Source organism: Saccopteryx leptura, chromosome X, assembly GCF_036850995.1.
Source record: "Saccopteryx leptura isolate mSacLep1 chromosome X, mSacLep1_pri_phased_curated, whole genome shotgun sequence".
NCBI classification, from domain to species: Eukaryota; Metazoa; Chordata; class Mammalia; order Chiroptera; family Emballonuridae; genus Saccopteryx; species Saccopteryx leptura.
In genome coordinates, this window is record NC_089516.1 from 135,612,388 (window position 1) to 135,636,763 (window position 24,376).

Consider the following 24,376-nt stretch of genomic DNA (forward strand, 5'->3'; position numbering starts at 1 on the left):
CTACTCACAGCAAGAAAACATAAAAAATTAAGAGATAAAATGAACATTTAAAAATATCATGTATTATCTTGACATCTCATCAAGCTCAATATTTAATACTGTTGTAATGTTGCTTGTGCAAAAAATACTTTAAATAAGCAAAACTATGAAAAACTTTCTGAAGTAAAAAGAGAAAGCCACACAACTTACTACATGTGTGTGTATTTTGGAGGCATGTATTGAAATAGATGATCCAGCTACACTCCAGATTTGAACTTTGCATACTTAGAAATTGAAAATTTAAGATTTATCTGAGGTGCAGCGTGAGTGTTGTGACATTCACAAAGGCAGCCACAGTTTTAATAGGAGTGAGAGTAAGCATCCTCTGTTTTTCTAGAAATGTAATTATTTAAAATATTCAGGTCTCCCAAGGGCCACTGTAATCTTTGCCCCATTTTTCCTCTTCCCCTAGAGTAAGCTCCTAGACTATGTTCTGAATATACAAATAGCCATCTGGATTCTTTCAAATAGCCTGTCACCCTGGCTGGAACCAGTATCAGCAGCAAAATGTAAGGTGAAAATCCTGTAAGTAACTCCAGATGTGCAGTTCTGCAGATGAAATACATGACTTAAGGAGATTCCAAGATGGTGACTGAATAAGTAGAAGTTCCAACTGCCACCTCCCAGGACCAAATTGGATTACAACTTAATTTAAGAACAATCATCTTGAAAAATCAACTTTGGACTAAACGAATAGGAGTCCATAACCAAGCATCACAGAAGAAGCCACATCAAGACTGGTAGGAAGGTCAGAGACATGGAAAGGGCTGCCCTGCTCCCAGGAACAAGTGCCAGTGGAGGATCCCGAGGTACTCTCACTGTGGGGAGGTTCACCCTGAGATGGAAGGGTATTCAGATCTAGGCAAGGAGCCCCAGCTTAAGGGCCCCAGAGCCTAGAAGAGGTAACAACACACCATTTGGCATGAAAAGAGCCAAGGTTTCTGTCTGAAAGAAAGGGATAAGAGCAGACGTAGGCTCTGTCTCTACATAGGAGCCCCCATAAGGATGACATCTAATTGCAGAACAGAAACACTTGAGGCCAAAAGGGATTCACAAAAAATATTAAAATTGATGTAAAACAAGAAACTACAACCAAGACTACTTTATTAGGCAAGGTTGTCATTCAAAATTGAAGGAGAAATAAAAAGCTCCACAGACAAAAAAAAAAAAAAAAAAAAGACTCCAAAAATTCATTATAACCAAACCAGTACTGCAAAAAATGTTAAGGGGCCTACTGTAAAAACAGCAAATGAAAAATGAAATTGAGAGAAAGTGGATTGTAGATTTAAATAATAAAATGGCAATAAACAAGTGCATTTAAATAATTACCTTAATGTAAATAGATTAATACTCCAATCATAAGACATAAGGTAGCTGCATAGAGTAAGAATACAGGAACCATACATATGCTGTCTACAATAGACCCACATCAAAACAAAAGATATACATAGACTGAAAGTGAAGGGATGAAAAAAAGTATTTTATGCAAATTTAAATGAAAAAAATAATAGCTGGGGTAGCAATACTTATATCTGACAAAATAGCCTTTAAAACAAATGCTATAGTAATGGATAAAGAAGGTCACTACATAATAATAAAGGGAGCAATCCAAAAGGATGCTATAACCATTGTAAATATTTACGTGCCTAGTATAAGAGCACCTAAGTACATTCAGCAGATTTTAATAGTCATAAAAAGTGAGATCAACAACAATACTATAATAGTAGGGGATTTTAATGCCTCACTAACATCAATGGATAGATTAACCAGACAGAAAAATAACAAAGAAACAACACCTTTAAATGACACATGAGGTCAACTAGATTTAATTGATATCTTCCCAAACATTCACCCCAAAGCAGCAGAATATACATTCTTTCCAAGGGCTCACTGTACATTCTCTGGGATAGACCACATATTAGGACAAAGCAAGTCTCAATAAATTTAAGAAGACTGAAATCATATTAAGTATCTACTCTGATTATAATGGCATGAAATTAGAAATGAATTACATTTAAAAAAACTGAAAAACATTCAAACACCAGGAGCTTAAATAGCATGTTATTAAATAACAACTGGGATAACAATGAGATCAAGGAAGAAATAAAAAAAATTCCTGGAATCAAATGAAAATGAACATACAACTACAAAATCTATGAGACTCAGCAAAAGCAGTCCTGAGAGATAAATTAATAGCATTACAGGTATATTTTAAGAAGAATGTAAAAGCTCAAATAAACAATCTAACCATTTACTTAAAAGAACTAAAAAAATAACAAATAAATCCCAGAGGAAGTAAAAGAAAGGAAATAATAAAGATGAGAGTAGAAATAATTGACATAGAGGTTAAAAAAAATACAGAAACAAAAATCAAAAGATCAATGAAACCAAGGAATTTTTTTTAAATAAACATATTTGATGAACCTTTAAACAGACTCATCAAAAAAAGGAGAGAGAAAGGTCGCAAATAAATAAAATTACAAATGAAAGTAGAGAAGATCTAACACTGCAAAAATGCAAAATATTGTAAGGAAATATTATGACAATCTATATGCCAAAAATATGCCAAACTAAGTGAAATGGATAAATTAGTAGAAACACACAATTTTTCAAAATTATATCTGGAAAAAATCAGAAAACTTAAACAGACCAATTGCAACAAATGAAACTGAAACAGTTATCAAAAAATTCCAAGCAAATAAAAGTCCTAGACCAGATGACTTCACAGGCAAATTTTACCAAACCTTCAATAAAGAAATAATACCTATTCTTCTCAAGCTATTCCAAAAAATTCAAGAGGAAGAAAGACTTCTAAGCCCCTTTTATCAGGACGCATTATACTCATTCCAAAACCAGGTAAAGACACTACAAAGAAGAAAACTATAAGCCAATATCCCTGATGAACATACATGCTAAAATTCTCAAAAAAATATTAGCAAACTAGATCCAGCAATACATTAAAAAGATTGTACGCCATGATAAAGTGGGATTTTTTCCATGAAGGCAAATTTGGTACAATATTTGCAAGTCAATCATCGTGATTCATCACATAAACTAAATGAAGGATAAAAACCACATGATTTTATCATTAGATGCGGAAAAAGCATCTGATAAAATCCAGCATGCATTTAGGACCAAAACTCTCAGCAAAGTGGGTTACAGGGAATGTACCTCAACACAATAAAGGCCATAAAGGACAAACCAACAGTCAACATTGTACTGAATGGGAAAAAATTAAAGCAATTTTCTTAAGATCAAGAAAAAAGGCAGGAATGGCCTTTTTCACCACTCTTATTCAAAATAGTCCTGAAAGTCCTAGCCACAGCAATCAGACAAGAAGAAGAAATAAAAGGCATCCAAATCAGAAAAAAAGATGTAAAACTATCATCTGCTGAAGACATAATACTGTACATAGAAAACCTTAAGTCTCAGTCAAAAAACTACTGGACCTGATAAATGAATTTAGCAAGTGGCAGGATATAAAATTAATATTTAGAAATCAGGTGCATTTTTATACACCAACAATAAAACAGTCAGAAAGAGAAATTAAGGAAACAATCCTCTTCACTATTGCAACAAAAAAATAAATAAAGGAAGTACCTAGGAGTAAATTTAACCAAGGAGGTAAAATACTTGTACAGAAAAAAATATAAGAAATTGAAAAAAAAAATTTAGGAAGATACAAATAAGTGAAAGCATATACCATGTTCATAGATAAGAAGAATAAACATCACTAAAATATCTATACTATCCAAAGCAATCTATAGATTCAATGCGATTCTTATTAAAATATTAATGGCATACTTCAAACATATATAATAACTATTTCAAAAAAGTATATAGAACCAAAAAAAGAACCCGAATACCACTAGCAATCTTGAAAATGAAGTATAATGTGGAAGGTATCACACTTCCTGATATAATGTTGTACTACAAGGCCTTTGTAATTAAACTACCTTGGTACTGGCATAAGAACAGGCTCACAGATATATGGAACAGAACAGAGAACCCAGAAATAAGCCCAAGCATTTTTAGGCAACTAATATTTGACAAAGGAGGTAAGAGTACACAATAGAGTAAAGATAGTTACTTTAATAAATGGTGTTGGGAAAATTAAACATGAAAAAAAAATTGAAAGTAGATCACAAACTTAAACCATTCACAAAAATAAACTCAAAATAGATAAAAGATTTAAATGTAAGTCATGAAACCATAAACATCTTGAAGGAAAACATAGGCAGTAGACTCTCTGGTATCTCTCCTAGAAATATTGTTGCTGACATATTTCCATGGGGAAGTGAAATAGAGGACAAAATAAAGAAATGGAACTATATGAAACTAAAAACCGTTTACAGAGTAAAAGCTTTCATTAACAAAATAAAAAAGGCAACCCACACAATGAGAGAACATATTCATCAATATGTCTGTTAATGCATTAATAACCAAAATTTATAAATATCTCCTAAAATTCAACACCAGAAACGTAAACAATCTGATTTAAAAATGCACAAAGGAACTGAACAGATACTTTTCCAAAGTAAATATACAGATAGCCAATAAGCATATGAAAAAATGTTCAACGTCACTAATCATCAGAGAAATGCAAATTAACAGCACAATGAGATACCACCTCACATTTGTCAGAATGGTGCTCATTAATAAATCAACAAACTCTAAGTTCTGGAGAGGATGTGGAGAAAAGGAAACCCTCCTGCACTGGTGGTGGGAATGCAGACTGGTGCAGCTGCTATAAAAAACAGTACAGCATTTCCTCAAAAATTTAAAAACGGAACTGCCTCTGACTCAGTTTTTCCAATTTTAAGAATATATCTGAAGAATCAAAAAACAATGATTAAAAAGAGAAAAATGCACTTCACGTTGATTGCAGCATTGTTTATGATAGCCAAGGTTTGGAACCAGCCCAAGTGTCCCTCAGTAGACAAGTACATTTAAAAGCTGTGGTACATATACACAATGGAAAACTATGCAGCTGTGACAAAGAAGAAAATCTTACCTTTTGCAATAGCATGGATGGACCTGAAGATTATTATGCTAAGTGAAATAAGCCAGGCAGAGGAAGACAAGTATCATATGATCTCATTTATATATGGAATCTATTGAACAAAATGAATTGAGGAATGGAATAGAGGCAGAGGTGAGGTCACAGGGAGCAGAGGGACAGCTGTCAGAGGGAAGGGGGATGAGGGGACAAAATGAGAGAATGTGAAAGGATTAGTGAAATTATTTTTACATAACACATACATACAGATAACAGGAGAGCAATTTCCAGAGAGAAGGAAGAGAGGGAGTTAGGGGGAGGGGGCAATGGGGGTATAATGAGGGACAAGGAGTTGGGGGTTGAGGGTAATATATTAAGTGGAACATGTGAATACAAATTAACACAATGAATTAAAATTAATAAAGAAATAAAATTTGTTTATATTTAATGGGCAAAAGAAAAGAGAAATGCATGACTTACATTAATTTTGCCAATTCTGAAATTCAAAAATTAGATAACTGTCAGCTAAAGCAAAATCTTGCCTGGTATTTGCTTAGTTGAATAATCTCAACAATGACCAAAGTGACTTATTGGCTTAGATAGCATCCAAATGATGGATAAATAATGTGCACATTAGATTTTGATTTTAAAATATATGCACAACATTTTAATGATTAGTATATAGAAAACATATGCTATTAATTTGTATATTCCCTTTCAGTGTTCATCAAGAGACAAAACATAATCTACATTTCAATTATAATAAAAAATAAGAGATATCAGAATAATAGCAGCATTAAAGATACATCTGACCTCTCCCCTTGACATTTCAACAAGTTAAACAACTACAACTTAATATAAAAATGCCAGCTGGACTCACAGGTACACCTGAAAGATCCATGCAATAAATGGACTGAATGTGGGACAGAGTAAAAAGGGGGTGGAAGATAAAATACACTCATGGTTGGCTCTGAGGAAGAGACAAATCCAGTGTGACTGGGTTTTTATTCTTTTCTGAACTTGGGGGAGGAGGAAAGTTTGAGCCTTCTGGACTTAGTCTCAGAGATATGAGAGGAAAACTCAGAGTAATTAGGTCTCCTTCTATTGAAGGTAGAGGTAGAGATAAACCAAAGTAGCCAGAGTGTGGGGTCACAGCCAGTTTTCCAATGATCTGCCTGTAGCCTGCCCTTGGCTGAGAAAGAGAAAACTAAAGTGTGTCTCCACAGTCTCCAAGATCTTACTTCCTTACCTCATGGTTTGGAGAGTGGCAAAGACAAACCCACAGCTAGATCTCCAGAGCCACACTCTCCCCTGAATAACTGAGCTGTTCCACTTCCAATCCCTAAGACCTTAGAGAGGTTGGAAGGAGTGCCTGGAACCTTCAGATCACTATTAATAGATCTGAAAAGACACAAAGCTAAAGCCATAAAGCCAAACTTGTAGGATAAAGTCATAAAACCCATAAAACAGACCCTACTCACCAATGAAATAAGAGCCCCACCTACATCATTGCCACAGCAACATCTCAGCAGTGGACAGCCCAAGAACTTCACAGGGCGAAAATTTGTAACGAAATGAAACCTATTGGAAGAAACCTCTAAACACCAAATTTTATTTGTTTTTTCCCTTTTTTGTCATATTCTTTTTTTATCTTTTACTCTTAAATTACATCTTCTTTAAATTATATATTTTATTCTTATTTCTTTGTAATTTTTGTTTTTGATTTTTTGTTTGCTTTAGTCTTTCTTCCTGTATTTTTAACTTGTCATAACTTTTAAATTTTTATATTTTTATTATATTTTTATTTGAATATTTTATTTCTTAGTTATTTTTAGGGTTCTTAACAATACTATTCTCAAATGGCATAAAAGAAGAAGACATTGAATACAATGGCTACACAAGACAGAAATGTAGTGCAGAAAGACAATGAAAAATCTTCAGAAAAAAAATCTCAAACACACGAAAACCTTGGAGTTAGATGATAGAGAATTCAAAATTGAAGTTCTGAGAATACTTAACGAAATGCAAAAATATACCAATAAGCAACTTAATGAACTCAAAAAACAAATTAATAAACAGAAAAAATACCTCACCAAAGACACTGAATCTTTAAAAACAGAAATGTAGAAATCAATACATGAGCTGAATACTGAAGTAGTAAGTTTCGCAAATAGAACAAGACTGCTAGTGGAAATAATAAGTAATACAAGGAACTAGAGATGCTACAGGGAGAAGAGGACAGAGACTCATGCATTAGAAAAACTGAGAGAGCTCTACAAGAATTTCCAAACTCCACCAGAAACAGCAATATAAGAATAATGGGTTTATGAGAAGAAAAGGAGAGGAAAAGGGGAATGGAGAGCATATTGAAACAAATAATTGATAGGAATTTGCCAATCATATTGAAAGAGTTTGAGCCCCAAATACAAGAAACAAACAAAATGCTGAGTGACCACAACACAACGAGACCTACTCCAAAGCACATTTTAATGAAATAGTTAAATAACAATGTCAAAGAAAGAATCCTCAAGGCAGTTAGGGAAAAGAAGATCAGACTTCTCAGCAGAAACTCTTCAAGCCAAAAGAGAATGAACTCAAATATTTAAAATACTGTAAGAGAGAAATTACCAACCAAGAATACTATATCTATCAAAGTTATCCTTCAAATATGAAGGAGAAATAAAAACTTTTCCAGACATGCAGCAGCTGAGTAAATTTATCACTATAAAACCCCGCTGCAGGAAACATTCAAAGAGGTTATTCAACCAGACAAAAAGAACCAAACAAATCAAAGCTACAAGCAAAAGTTCCAAAAAGATCAAATAAAACCAAGGATAATCTATGAAAACAGTAACATAAAAAGGGAGAGGATAAAGATCTTCTGTAGCAAAGAAGGATGGAGTGCAGAATCAGTCATAATACAAAGGACTTTTGTACATATGAACATTTTTGTCTTAATAACCTAATAGTAACAACCCATGAAAAAGCCACCACAGGAAAAATATAGCTTAAAAAAGAAGAAGAAATGGGGTAAAGAAGTATGGAACACCACCAAAAAATAACAACTGACAGCAACAGAAAGAGAAAAACCAAACAAGATACAGAGCTACCAGAAAACAAAATATAAAATGGATAAAGAAATCCTTAAATGTCAATAATTACACTAAATGTAAATGGACTGAACTCACCAGTAAAGAGACACAGAGTAGCAGACTGGATCAAAAAGCAAAACTCAATCATATGCTCTCTTCACGAGACACATTTAAGCTGCAAGGACAAAACTACTTTTTCAAAAAGACAGGTGGGAAAATGATTCTCTAAGCAAATAATACTCAAAGAAAAGCAGGTGTAGCCATACTCATATCGGACAATGCTGACTTCAAGACAACAAAGACAACCAGAGACAAAGATGGACATCTCATTATGATGAAGGGGACAGTGTATCAAGAAGACATAACTCTTTTTAATATACAGACATTAAACCAGGGAGCACCAAAATATGTAAGACATCTACTAACAAATCTAAAAGTAGAAGATGAAAAAACACAATCATACTTGGAAATTTCAAAATACCATTGACGGCTTTCAATAGATCATCCAAACAGAAAATTAATAAGGAAATATTGGCCTTAAATCAGTGGTTCTCAACCTTTCTAATGCTGTGACCCCGCAATACAATTCCTCATGTTGTGGTGACCCCAAACCAAATACATATTTTCCGATGGCTTTAGGCGACCCTTGTGTTTTGGTCATTCGACCCCCGCTGGGGTCGCGACCCACAGGTTGAGAACCGCTGCCTTAAATGATACTGTGCACCAAATGGACATAATAAACATATATAGGACATTTTACTCCAAAACATAAGATCATACATTTGTCTCCAGTATGTATGGAATATTCTCAAAAATAGGCTATATGTTGGGCCACAAAACTAACATCAACAAATTCAGGAACATTAAAATTATACCAAGCATATTATCTGATCATAAGAATTCAACTGTAAAAGGAAAGTAAAGAAACCCGCTATAATGTGCAAATTAAACAACATATTTCTAGAAAATGACTGAGTCAAAGAAGAAATAAAAGCAGAGATCAAAGGGTATATACAGACAAATGAAAATGACAACACAACATACCAAAACTTCTGGGATGCAGTGAAATCAGTAATAGTAGGAAAGTTTATTTAAATACAGGGCTTATATCAAGAACAAAGAAAGACCTGAAAGAAACAACATAACATCACAACCTAAAGAACTAAAAAAAGAAGAACAAGGGCAACCAAAAGTCAGCAGAAAACAGGATATAATAAAAACATTGATAAAATTGACAAACCTTTGCTTTCACCCACTAAGGAAAAAACAAAAAGGACTCATATAAACAAAATTCAAAATGAAAGAGGATAAATAACTACAGACGTCATAGATATACAACGGATAATAGTTGAATATTATGAAAGATTACTATATTCCACCAAATTCAACAACCTAGAGGAAATGGATTAATTCTCAGAACTATACAATCTTCCTAGACTGAGTCACAAAGAAGTAAAAAACCTAAATAGACCTATAAGCAAGGAGGAAATAGAAAAAAAGTATCAAAAACAAAATTCCAAGAACAGATAGTTACACTGGTGCATTCTTTCAAACATTCAAAGATGATTTAATACCTATACTTCTCAAATTCTTCCAAAGAATAGAACAAGAAGCAATACTCCCCAATACATTTTATGAGGCCAACTTAACTGCCGTACCAAAACCGGGAAAGGACAATATAAAAAAAAAGACTACAGACCAATATCTCTAATAAATACAGATGCAAAAATCCAAAACATAATAACAGCATATAAATACAACAACACATTAAAAATATAATACACCATGCTCAATTGGGATTCATTCCAGGAGCACAAAAATGGTTCAACATATGGAAATTCATCAACATAATACATTACATCAACAAAATAAAGAACAAAAATCATATGATCTTATCAACAGATGCAGAAAAGTCATTCGATAAGATACAACAGCACTTTATATTTGAAACATTCAATAAAATGGGAATAGAAGATAAGTTCTTCAACATAATAAAGGTCATATATGACAAACCATCAGCTAATATCATGCTAAATGGTAAAAAAAAAATAAAGGCTTTTTCTTTAAAATCAAGAAGAAGACAAGGCTGTGCACTCTCTCCACTCTTGTTTAACACAGTTCTGGAAGTTTTAGCCAGAGCAACCAGGAAAGAGAAAAAAATAAAAGTATCCATATCAGGAAAGAAGGAAAAGTGTCACTTTTTGCAGATGACACAATCCTGTGTATAGAAACCCCTGAAGACTCCGCTGAAAAAATTTTGGAAATAAACCAATATAGTAAAGTCACAGGATACAAAATCAATATACATAAGTCCAGTGGTTTCCTATATGTTAACAATGAAAAACTGGAAAATGAACCAAAAAAACCCCCCAAAACATGCCTTTTACAATTGCAACAAAGAAAATAAAATACATAATAATAAAGGTAACAAGGGATGTGAAAGACCTATATACTGAAAACTACAAAACATTGAAAAAAGTTGAAAAAGATACAATGAAATGGAAAAAAAATAATCCATGTTCATGGATTTGAAGATCAAGAACATACAAATTTAATCCAATCACTATCAAAATGCCAATGTCATTTTTTAAAGAAATAGAACAAAAAACTACTTGGTTTGTAATAGTATCAAGAACCAAGTTTTATGGAACCAAATTTTATGGTTTGTATGAAACGATAAAAAAATTCGAATAGCCAAATCAATCCTGAGAAAAAAGAATGAAGCTGCAGGTATCACAGTATCTGACTTCAAATTATAATATAGAGCAACAATATTCAAAACAGCATGATATAGCCCTGGCCGGTTGGCTCAGTGGTAGAGCGTCGGCCTGGCGTGCAGAAGTCCCGGGTTCGATTCCCAGCCAGGGCACACAGGAGAAGCGCCCATCTGCTTCTCCACCCCTCCCCCTCTCCTTCCTCTCTGTCTCTCTCTTCCCCTCCTGCAGCCAAGGCTCCATTGGAGCAAAGATGGCCCGGGCGCTGGGGATGGCTCCATGGCCCCTGCCCCAGGCACTAGAGTGGCTCTGGTCGCAACAGAGTGACGCCCCGGAGGGGCAGAGCATCGCCCCCTGGTGGGCAGAGCATCACCCCCTGGTGGGCGTGCTGGGTGGATCCTGGTCGGGCACATGCGGGAGTCTGTCTGACTGTCCCCGTTTCCAGCTTCAGAAAAATACAAAAATAAATAAATAAAAAATAAAAAAACCAACATAATATTAGCAGAAATACAGTCATATAGACAAATGAACCAAAATCAAGAGCCCAAAAATAAAGCCAGATATATATGGACAAATAATCTTCAACAAAGGTGCCAAAAACACACCATGGAGCTAAGAAAGCCTCTTCAGTAAATGATGCTGGAAATGTTGGAAAGCCACATGCAAAAGTATGAAACTTGAATACAATTTGTCCCCTTGAACAGACATTAATTTAAAATGAGAGAAAGATCAAAATATAAGATCTAAGATAGTAAATTACATAGAAGAAAACATAATTACTAAACTCATGGATATTGGCTGTAGATAGAGAAAAATTTAAGAATTTGTCCCAAAAGGCAAAGGAATTAAAGGCAAAAAGAAATGAATAGGACTATATTAAACTAAAAAGCTCCTGCACAAGAGAAGAAACTAGCAACAATCAATTAAAGTAAACAAATAAGAAGAGGTCCAGAACAGAGTCTTCTCTCAAGAAGACATATAGATGGCCAAAAGATATATAAAAAAATGTTCATCTTCACTAGCTATTAGACAAATGCAAATTAAAACTATAATTATATACCAACTCACACCTGTTAGATTAGCTATTATCAATAAAACAGATAATCACAAGTGTTGGAGAGGCTATGGAGAAAAAGGAACCATGTTCACTGCTGATGGGAATGTAAACTAGAACAACTATTATGGAAGAAAGTATGGTAGTTCCTCAAAAAATTGAGAATAGAACTAACATATGTTCCAGCAATCCTTCTACTGGGTATCTATCCCCAAAACTAGAAAACTTTGGTACATAAAGACACATGCACCACCATGTTCATCACAGTATTATTTCACAGTGGCCAAGGCATGGAAAGAAGCAAAGTGCCCTTCAATAGATGACTGGATGAACAAGACAGGGTGCATATGGAATACAATGGTACAGTACTCAGTCATAAGAAATGATCACATATTGCCATTTACAACAACATTAAGGGGGTAGAGGAAAGAGAGTAAAGATGGAGAAATATACAATGACATAAAAGGATTAGACCTTGGGTGATGGGTATACAACAAAATCAACAGTTTAAATGTTATAGAAATGGTTCCATTAAACCTATGTATTCTTATTGATCAATGTCACCACCTTAAATTTGATTGTCTAAATAAAATGTTTAGCCTTGGCCATTTTGCACAGTGGTAGAGCATCGCTCTGGCATGTGGGTGTCTTGGGTTAGATTCCAAGTCAGGATATACAGGTGAAGTGCACATCTGCTTCTCCACCTCTCTCCCTCTCCCTTGTCTCTATCTCACTCTTCCCTTCCCACAGCCATGGCTCAGTTGGAGCAAGTTGTCCCCAGGCACTGAGGATGGCTCCATGGCCTCCACCGCGGGTGATAAAATAGCTCATTTGCTGAGCAACTGAGCAATAGCCTCAGATGGGCAGAGTATCACACCATAATGGGCTTGTTGGGTGGATCCCAGTCAAGGCGCATGTAGGTGTCTGTCTCTTTGTGTCCCCTCCTCATTAAAAAACAAAAAAAGAAAACCCACTCAATGGCAGAACATATTTGCTGATATGTTTGATAAGGGGTTAATAACCAAAATTTATAAAGAACTTGTAAAACTCAACACCAGGAAGGTGAACAATCTAATTTCAGAATGAGCAAAGAACCTGAATAAACACTTCTCCAAAGTGAATATACAGATGATCAATAGGCATATGAAAAAATGTTCAACATCACTAATCAGAGAAATGCAAATTAAAACCACAATGAGATATCACCTCACACCAGTCAGAATGGCGCTCATTAACAAAACAACACATAACAAGTGTTGGAGAGGGTGTGAAGAAAATGGAACCCTTCTACACTGATGGTAGGAATGCAGACCAATGCAGCCACTGTGGAAATGCCAAAGTATGGCATTTCCGCAAAAAAATTTAAAAATTTTGAACCAGCTATCTCACTTTTAAGAATATATCCTAAGAATCCCAAATCACTGATTTAAAAGAAAATATGCACCTAATGTTTGTCACAGCATTGTTTACAATAGCTAATATCTGGAAACATCCCAAATGTCCTTCAGTGGTCAAGTGGATTTAAAAGCTGTGGTCATATACACAATGGAATACTACATGCCCATGAAAAGTAAGGAACTCTTAACTTTTGCGATGGCATGGATGGAGGTAGAGGGAGGGGGGAAATGTGGGTGATACAGGGGGTGGAAAGAGACACTGTATGGCATATGGGGGGCACAGTGCAATTGATAGAGGGTCTTATACTGAGTGGCACACTTAAAACCATTTCAACAGAATAAATTAGAAATAATTTTTTCAATATACAATCACAGCAAGAAAGAGCTAGATCTAGCTCAAAAAGTTTTGAGGTTTATGTAAGTGGAGATGCTTCATTTTGTGCATGCTTACTGGCATCTTCCCTTTGGTAGCTGATCTCACAATAAATTTCTATATTTACCATATTTCTCCATGTATAAGATGCAAACTTTTTCAAAACAAATTTGGGGTCTAAAAACTGGGTGAATCTTATACAGTGGTTGTAGATTTTTTTACTTGCATTTTCCACTTTTTCGAGCTTGTTTTTGCGCTCATTGTTGAAGACACTGATTTGTCATCAGACATAGAAGAGGACAAGCTAATGGATGGGAGTTTTGACAGTGATGAGAAGTTGTATGAATTTTATGATGAATACAACTTGAGTTCAATAACTTTATGTAATACTTTTTTTTTTTCAAATTTCAGGTCCCAAAATTAAGATGTGTCTTATACATGGAGAAATATGGTAATCTTCTGGCCACTAGGAAGTTTATACAAATATTCTGGAGATTGCTGAGGAGAAGAGAAATTAATAATGACTTAAGTAATAATTTTAGAAGCAAAATAAAGACTAGGGCTTTGACATCCTTCCCTTTAACTTGTCTTTAGCTGTCTGCTACCCTTTTATAGATGAATCAAACCTATGTTGTCTTGTCATAGCAAGGTGGGAATTAAGTTTCTTCCTTTATGTTGATGGTATGTTTTTATTATCTTCAACCAGAAATAATGCCAACAGAAACAAAGAAATGGTACTTGTATTTAACGATTCAGAAGGACTCATAATGCATTGCATCAAAATGAAATCTGTGTTCCATGGATATCAATATGTCAATATGGAAGAAATCTATCTAGCAAGTAAATTGATATGGTGTCCTGGGATTTTATTTTAATGCAGAGCTTTCCCATCCAAGACACTGAGAGGCTATGCTGATCACAGCCACAGTACCCACAGAGGCCTCACTGGATTTTTTTCTAGTGGGGGTGGGCCACTGGTGATATCTACCTTGAAAATTTCCTGACCAAAAACATTTCATTAGAAAGGAACTTGCACATGGTAATACTTAATAAACAGTAACACTATTGTCGTTTTGTATATTTAGGAAATTCTTATATCTGGAGTAAGAAGATGTCATTTGAAAATAACATTCAAAATTAGGGGATACTCACAGACATAGAACTGTAAGGGAAACTATCACAGATTCGGGGAACACCACAGACATCTAACCATAATAAGAGACTGATTAAACTGGATAGCTGAGTAACACAATATTGTGCAGACAAAAAATAATGATGTAAATGAATAATGACACAGGAAAATATTCATGATTTACTATTAAGTGGGAAAATAAGGGTAAAAGATCTCAGTGGAGTTAAATGTCCTACCTAGAGTTATATAACTATCATGGGGCACACCAAGAATAGAACCAACACTCGTCCCCAATCCTAAAACATATTCATGCCCCATATCACATTAGCACCCCCAAATTCAAGGTTGGAATCTGCAAATAAGCTACAACATTTATCAGCCTTGAATTAAATGAAGGCATAGCATAGATTTCTAAGCAGAGCTCATAAAAATAAATGCTGGGAATAAGTTTTGAAATCTTAAAAGAATCTGTCTAGACAGTGTTTGTCCAGACTTGGAGACTTCCTAACTTTCAAAATTACAGATTTCCTATTGCCCTTATAAACACATTTTATGATACCTTAAAGTGTGCCTTTTTAATGGTACAAATAGGCATGGATTGAGTATCAGCCCTCGATCCTAGGCTTGGATCTGTACTGTATGACCACGTGCAGGTCTCTTAAACATTAGGAACCTAAATTCTTGTATAACTGTAAATTTTAAGGTTTAAATTAGATATTATTTCAAGTTCTTTTAAGCTTTATGAGTAAATATTGAAAAACACAGGCTCTAGACTCAGAAAGAGTTGGTTTTTAATTCCTACCAGGGCCTCTAGTAGCCTACATGGCACCTCTCTCAATTAAAAAGGTTTAAGGTAGGCATAATCCTTTAAGCATAGGTAACTGAGCCTATGAGTGAACAGTGTCCCTTGCTTGGGAAGAGAGAGTTACCAGCTAGGGCTAACAATTTTATTAGCACAGTACAGGCTATAGTTTAGCCTCCCTCCGCTGACTAGCTCTCTCCCTAGGTGTCTTTATGTATTGGCAAATCTGCAAACCTTATTTATTCTGGAAGTTCCAGGCCTGGTACAGGCCCACAGAGAGAAAAATTCAGAGTCAAAGTATCAGTTGGAAAGCATGGTGGGGTTAGCCAGAATTTAGTAGTCTACACATATTCACCTGTCGGTGCCTTCTTATGATGTCATGGCTGTAACTGCTAATGGATTGTGCTACTTAAGTATCTTAGGATGATTCTTATCATAGCAAAAATCAAATACAGACTTTCCCTCAACTTTGATACTTAAAAGACAAGTTTCACTCATGGAATGAAACTGAAGTGGTTATTAGTGTTCTCACAAATTGTATGCCCACTCTGTGTCTGGTACTTGACATGCACTTTGCAAGAGATTGTGGAGCATTCCAGACAGCACCCTTGTCTTTCAGGTTTAGCACACTATGTAACACTGGGCAAGTCACTGACACTCTGTGACCATCATTTCCTGCTCTAAATCATCAGGGATGGGCTGGATCATCTCTAAGGGTCCTAGTAGCTTTGACTTTTATGACTCTACAGCTCCTATTAAAGAGAAGTCAGATCCCAGAGTTTGGTGGGGAGTAGAAGAAGAAGCAGCAATATAACAACAATGGATATGGCTTGCTTCTCAATCACAATTGTATTTTAAATGATAAATGACTGGGTGAATGGCACACAAGGCAATCAACAGTTCAGATACAAATATTGATCGACTTACGACCTATGCAACTTACGAACATTCGACTTTATGACCACAATCGCTAGCCACAACTTCCCCGCATCTGGCAGCTCAAGCTTTGCCAAGCTGGGTGTAGGACAGTGTGGACCAGCTTCCAGCAGCACTACCATCTCCGCATGCACCGTTTCAACTGTTATCCCAGACTCAGTACAGCAATTTGTGTTTTGTGTTTTGGATATTTTTCATCAAACCCCTCCCAAGGTGTCTACCAAGAGGAAATTGTCTTTGCAAATATTAAACCAGTTGTACTGGTAATGCAGTGTTTTACTTAAACCTGACAAATGTAAAAATAAGGAACAAAATGGTGTAGAGATGACAAAATGGTATAAAATGAACAAAAATATTATGATATATAACAATAATGAAAGAAAATTATGATAAAATATGACTTCAAGATTTTTATAACATCATTTCACAGTACTGTACATATAGCCTACTCAACTTACAACCAAATCGTGTTACAACTGGTCTGTAGGAACCAATTGTGGTCGTAAGTCGAGCACTAGCTGTACTATTGAGGTGTTCACTTGAACTTTTATTGATCAAAGTAACCCCATTAAATTTAACTTACAAATAAAAATATTTATTAAATAAAATAAATGATAAATTATTTAAAAAAAAGAGAAAGGAAGAGTATTTGGGAAAGTATTTTAACCATCTGTAAGTGCCTGTTGCACAATCCTATGTAATAAATTTATCTTACCCAGTGACCATAAAAAATATTGTAAACCAACCTTCTCCCAAATGTCATTAGAAAAGAAATGCATTTCTCCGTACAACCCTCTGTACTAGATAGTTTTAAATGTCTCTTTTTGTACTTAAGCAGTTAGCATTCTCATCATTAATGTATAAGAGTACCTGTTTCCAAACAGCTTTGCCAACATAATATGTTGACATATTCTTAAATTTTCACCATTCTGATGGGTGGAAAATGGCATTTTAATGTTGTTTTAATTTGCATTTCTCCAATTCTGAATGATCCAAGACATTTTTCTATACTTATCTTAGCCAAAAGGTCAAAAGGTAATTTTTTCTATGTTTAAGGGCCATCTTGTGTGTGTGTGTGTGTGTGTGTGTAAATTGTTTTTTCACATATTTCCTCTAATTTTCTGTAAGGTTTTTGATCATTTAGCCCTCAATTTATGAGTTCTGTGTACATTAAGTATACTGGTTTTTTGTGATATGGTACAAATATTTTCTTCCATTGTGTCAATTGTCTATTGATTTTGTTTACATTGTAATTGTTTTTAGTTTGATGTAGACATATTTATCAATCTTTTATATATTTAATTATTTTTCCATTCAGAATTTGAGTGATAGAGAGCCTCTTCCTAAAAAGTTTAAGAGGTTTTGGCCAAATTTTTTTCTAGCCTTTATATGATTTAATTTATTATGTTTATTCATCTGTTCCTTTTGGAGTTTATTCTTTTATATATTGTGAGATGTAAGCTTAATTAAACAATTATAGTAACAGACCACAATGTATACAATAAAAACCTCTGAGTACATATTAATATAAATAAATGATTGGAGCCTGACTTGGTGGTGGTGCAGTGGATAGAGCATCAAACTGGGACACAGAGGACCCAGGTTGAAAAGCTCGAGGTTGCCACCTTGAGCTCAGGCTCACTGGCTTGAGCATGGGATCATAGACATGACCGCATGGTCACTGGCTTGAGCCCGAGGTCGCTGAATTGAGAAAGGGGTCACTTGCTCTGCTGTAGCCCCCCCCCCAGTCAAGGCATATATGAGAAAGCAGTCAATGAACAACTAAGGTGTCACAACAAAGACTTGATGCTTCTAATCTCTCTCCCTTCCTGTCTGCCTGTCCCTATCTGTCCCTCTCTGTCTCTACTGCAGTAAATAAATAAATAAATAAATAAATAAATAAATAAATAATTGAAAAAAAAGTGGAGGAAAAGGACAGATCTTACAATACAGTTCAAATTAATAAAATTAGAAAAAAATGATATAAATAGACAATTAAGCAAACACCACAAAAATAATCAATCATTGCAGTCAGAAAACATTGATGGGTGATAAAATTAGTGAACAAATATATGATCAAAATCCAGATATTTACAACAGCTTAAAGTATTTTCCCACAAGATACTAATTAATACTATACAAAGAGAAAACTAGTATATTTACAGTGGAATAATCTGGTGATACCACTGAAACTAAGTGACCAAATTTAATATCACCAATAAGAAGACATACTGAGGCACTGGCCAGTTGGCTCAGCGGTAGAGCGTAGGCCTGGCGTGCGGGGGACCCGGGTTTGATTCCCGGCCAGGGCACATAGGAGAAGCGCCCATTTGCTTCTCCAGCCCCCCTCCTTCCTCTCTGTCTCTCTCTTCCCCTCCCGCAGCTGAGGCTCCATTGGAGCAAAGATGGCCCGGGCGCTGGGGATGGCACCTTGGCCTCTGCCCCAGGTGCTAGAGTGGCTCTGGTTGCAACAGAGCGACGCCCCGGAGGGGCAGAGCATCACCCCCTGGTGGGCAGAGCGTAGCTCCTGGTGGGCGTGCCGGGTGGATCCCGGTCGGGCACATGCGGGAGTCTGTCTGACTGTCTCTCCCCGTTTCCAGCTTCAGGAAAAAAAAAAAAGAAGACATACTGAAATAATGCACCTCTTTATTTCATGTAATGGAAAACATATAATATTGTTTCTGTGTTACTCCTGTCAAAATTCATAATTTGCATTTAATCATGAGGGAGCTTCAGGAAAATTTATATTGAGAGATGTCTTGAGGAAGGAAGGAAGGGAGGAAGGGAGGAAGGGAGGGAGGGGGGAAGAAGGAAAGAAGAAGGAAAGAAGGAAGGAAGGATGGAAGGAAGGAAGGAAGGAAGGAAGGAAGGAAGGAAGGAAGGAAGGAAGGAAAGAAGGAAGGAAGGAAGGAAGGAAGGAAGGGAGGGAGGAAGGAAGGAAAAGAAGAGAGGGAAGGAGAGAGAAAAGAGAAGAGAGAAGAGGAGAGAAAGGGAGAGGAGTGCAGGGGAGGGGAGGGAAGACCAGAGGAGAGGAAGGAAAGGGAGAAGAAAGGAAAGAAAAGGAAAAGAAAGGAAATGACACACCTGACCAACACTCCTGGAAAGTTTTATGGTCAAGGAAGATAAAATACTAAAAACTACCACAGATTAGAAGAGGCTAAGAAGACATAGCAACTAAACACAATGAAAAATCCTGGATAGGATCCTTGATCAGCAAAAAGCATTAGTGAAATCTGAATGAAATGTGTAGTTCAGTTAATAGTATTATAATTAATGTTTGTCTCCTAGTTTTAATAATTATAGTATAGTAGTACAAGAAGTTAAAGTTAGGTAAAACTGAGTGAAAGATATATGGAAACTTTATACTAATTTTTATAGTAAGTCTAAAATTATTCAAAGTAAATCATCTAAAATAGCCTCTCCTTGCCATTTGGTCTATTTCATCCAATGTGCAAACTTAAGGAATAAAGTAGTTTTTCCATTTATGTTTAATGAAAATGTGTTTCTAAGACAATAGGATACTCAAACTTAAACTCTAGTTAAAAGTTCACTATCGAGCTGAATATCATCTTCTAGAAACTCTTTCCTGTTATGCTCATGAACAGAAACATGGGAAATAGACAAACTAAATTCTTGGCCTTTTGCAAATCATAGCCATACAGTCTTTCTAATTTGTCAAATTAAGACAATTACCAACTTGAAAAGGTATAATAAAAATTAAATGGCATACCGTGTTGTCATAAGAATTAAATGACTTAAGGTACAAAAGTATCTCTATCAGTGTCTAAAACTTAGTAGATGCTAAATAAGTAATAACTACTGTTTTTATTATTTTTATGAAATGTCAGTTGAAACAACCTTTTTTCTCAGGATCAGTGCATTCAAAATTATTAAAATTGTTTCTAGTGATTAGAGATATGATTTTTTCTTCTCTATCAGACTAGATACTACCAGATCTCTAAAATAGGATACAGCCACTCCAGTTTTGTTGTTGTTTGTCTTAGTTATCTCAGGCTATTGTAACAAAATATTATACATAGATAGGGTGGCTTAAACAACAGACACTACTTGTCTTAGGTCCTGGAAAGTTCAAGCTCAGGGGTGCCAGTATAGTGAGAGTTCTCTGCCTATGGTGCAGAGAGAAGGCTGCCATCCCTCTATGTCCTCACCTGTCAGAGAAAGAGAAAGCTTTAGTCTCTTCCTTTTCTTATAAGGGCACTAATCCTGTCAATGGGGTTCCACCTTCATGAATTCATCTATTAACTAACTACCTCTCAAAGGCTCCACCTCCTAATACTATAACTTAGGGATTAGGTCTTCAACATATGAATTTGGAGGAGACAAATTCAGTCTACAGCATTGCTGTTACTGTCTTTTTTAAATTTCAAATACCATTTTCCTTGGTAGATGTGATTTCAAATTTTAAAAATGAAAATAATTTTAGGCTCTGGCTGGTTAGTTCAGTTTAGAGCATCATACTGAAAGAACAAGGTTGCAAATATGATCCCTGGTCAGGACACACACAGGCAACAACCAGTCAATACACAAATGAGTGTTAAACTACAAATGAATGTTTCCCTTTCCCCTCCACTCTATCTCTCTTCTTCTCTCTGTGTCTTAAAAGAGAGCCCAGGCTGGACTGATCAGTTGATTGGAGTGTAGTCCTGGAGCAGGAGGTTGCCAGTTCAATTCCCTGGTCAGAGCACATACAGGAGCAGCTCAATATTTCTGTCTCTCTCCCTGCCTCTCTAAAAAAAAATTAAACACGTAATTCCTACACTAGAAAAGTTAACTCATTTCAAGATATTTTGTCTTGTATTTTCCTATACATACATTATGTGTACATAGATATTATAAATTGTACTAAATATACAGTGTTTTTTCACTTAGCATTTATATCAATATGCTTATTAACTTATTTAGAAAATATTGAGAATTTACAGGTTTTTTTAAATGAGAGGCAGGGAGGCAGAGAGACAGACTCCCAACTAGTGCCCCAACCAGGATCAACCCTGCAAGCCCTTCACAGGGCGATGCTCTGCCCAACTGGAACTTTCTCCATTACTCAGCAATTAAACTATTTCAGTGCCTAAGGCAAGGCCATGGAGCCATCCTCAGCATCTGGAGCCAACTTGCTTGAGCCATGGCTGGGGGAGAGAAAGAGAGAGAGAGAGAGAGAGAGAGAGAGAGAGGAGGGGGAGGAGGGGGATAGAGAAGTAGATGTTCACTTCTCCTGTGTGCCCTGACCAGGAATCGAACCCAGGATATCCACATGCTGGGCTGACACTCTACCCTGAGACAGCCAGCCAAGGCAGGGAATTTACAGATTTCATCCACACTTAATATTTCATCAGAGCAAGTATTATAGTACTAACTAACTTTTTAATGATGCATATTCTATAGTTTGTTTGGCCTTCATTATTATAAACAATGTTATACTGGGCTGAAAGATACACAAACAAGGCTCTGCACCTTTGCTATCATTTCCCTATATCAATAAATATTTTGTCAGAAAATGACTTTTAATAATTGCGGTATGTTCTATTTTCGTAACTAACTTCCTATTATTAGACAAGAAGTTGTATCTAAACATTTTACTATGAGAAATAATCCTGCAACAACGTTCCTTGAAAAAAGGAACGTTTATTTCAAATGAATTTCCTAAAAGTGTAGTTGGATCAAAATCTTCACAACTTTTTAAGATTTTGATACATATGGCTAAATTTTCCTGAAAAAAGACACATAATTTCAACCCTCACTAGAAGGTCATGAAAGTGCACATTTCCTTGTACCCTTACCAATATCATCTTATTTTTTTTTAATTTCTAGTATTTTAATATGGAGAAAATATTTTTCTTGTGTAAACTTTTTTCTTTTAGTTGAGCTAAATATTTTAGTTTTATTTCAAATGTGGATTGTCTGAACTTGTGAGTGCTTTTAAAAAATACTATCTAAGTGATATGTAATTTGATGCTTTAAGTTTTGATAACAAGCAATATGTGAAAAGGGTAAAAAACATATTCTTGTCCCTATCTATATTTTTGTAAATAAAGTTGTTCAGCGAGTCAAAACATTTTTCCCAAGGTCTGAAATATCAAAACTTTCAGCATTCTTCCTAGTCCCTTCACAGTCTGAAGTTGCTAAGTAAACATGGATCTGGTAAAAAATCTAAGCTTTTCCAAATGCAAATAAAAATGTAACATAGTATTCAGTAATGGAGTTGGCCCAGCCTTCTGCTCTCATCTCATCTCTCCCTTCTAGCATTATCTTGGCAGAAAAGCAAAGGGAGGAGGAAAGTAAAGCAGCTGGGATTGAGGTCTCCCAAGCATAACTAGAAAATATTTTATTTGCTTTAGCATTTGGCTCCACATAGTACTTGAGATGACAATCTGTCAGGTGCCTCAGGGCCAATCACATGGCTTCCCTGCGGATGTCTTATCTAGGTTGCGCCAGTATCCCTGGTCCCAGCATATCTCTAGTTTGTTTTTTGCATGGAGCTCCAAAAAAAAAAAAAAAATGGGCCACTCAAAGGACAGTTGCTTTTTCCCACACCATACAAGTATGCTCATTTCTTAATTTTAGTTTTTGGATTTTTAAAGATAATGCAAATGCACTAATTATTTTTAGTCAATGTCAGATTTTTTTTATATCTTTCCAAAATACTATTAATTTCTTACCTTCATACTAAATACTAAATACTGATCTCTGTGGTAAATAATTCAAATTGACTAAATGTTAAATAAATGTATTTTATGCTAGAACATAGATAATAGAGATTCACTATATAAAGAATATATTATCTATACATGTATATATACACATATACATATATATCTACTACATATACTAACCTATATAATACCTACACACAATAAATAGTCTTTTAATTGTATAAATGAAGGCACTAATATGGGACTAGATATAAGGAAGAAGGATGTAGCATTCATTCAAATGCTACTATGTGTTAGGTACTACAATTTCTTTTAAAGCAGAAAAAAGACAGAGGGAACGGCAGGGACAGACAGACAGGAAGGGAAAGAGATGAAAAGCATCAACTTCTTATGGTAATTTAGTTGTTCATTGATTGGTTTCTCATATGTTCTTTGTCCTTGGGCTCAAGCGAGAGACCTTGGGCTTCAAGCCAGCGACCTTTGGACTCAAGCCAGTGACCAAGGGATTATATCTATGATGCTATGCTCAAGCCTGTAACCCCGCGTTCAAGCTGGTAAGCTCTCACTCAAGGGATGACCTCAGGTTTTTGAACCTAGTTCCTCAGCATCCCAGGTCAATGCTTTATCAACTGCGCCACTGCCTGGTCAAGCTAGGTACTACAATTATATTATCTCATTTAACCTTCAAAATAACTCTTTAAATGAGACAAGATAATGCTATACTGGTTTCTCAGACCTACTAATAATTTTCACATCTCAGGTTCTTCCCCTAATCACAGGAAATTTTTCAGTAATTTTGCATCAGGTGACTTCCCTTTGAGCTGTGTTAATTAAACATGGTTCAAATTAGTGACAATTGGATTGAACTCCTTATAAAATCAAGGGCCAGGATGTGTCATTTCTTTTTATCCTTCCTGATCATGTTTTTCAGTAGATACTAATGGATAGAACCCCTTATAAATGGAAGCCCAAGGTGTGTCTTCAATTCTTAAATCTCTCAGACTATACTAAATTTCTCTAGTAAAGATGCATCAAAGAGAAATCCCTTTGGCAGATCTTTCTCAGTGTAAATGAGTATTAAATCAAACTCCTTAAAATGTAAGTCCCCAATACTATCAAATGTCTCAAGTAATTTAACATTAATATAACAGCACTAACAGAATGAAG

General features: G+C 35.4%; 1 protein-coding gene across 5 annotated transcripts in view; it reads right to left on the reverse strand.

Moving 5' to 3' along the window:
• The window catches only part of FGF13 (fibroblast growth factor 13), a 745,910-nt gene that overhangs the window by 430,535 nt on the left and 290,999 nt on the right, over positions 1 to 24,376 (reverse strand). The window lies entirely within an intron of this gene.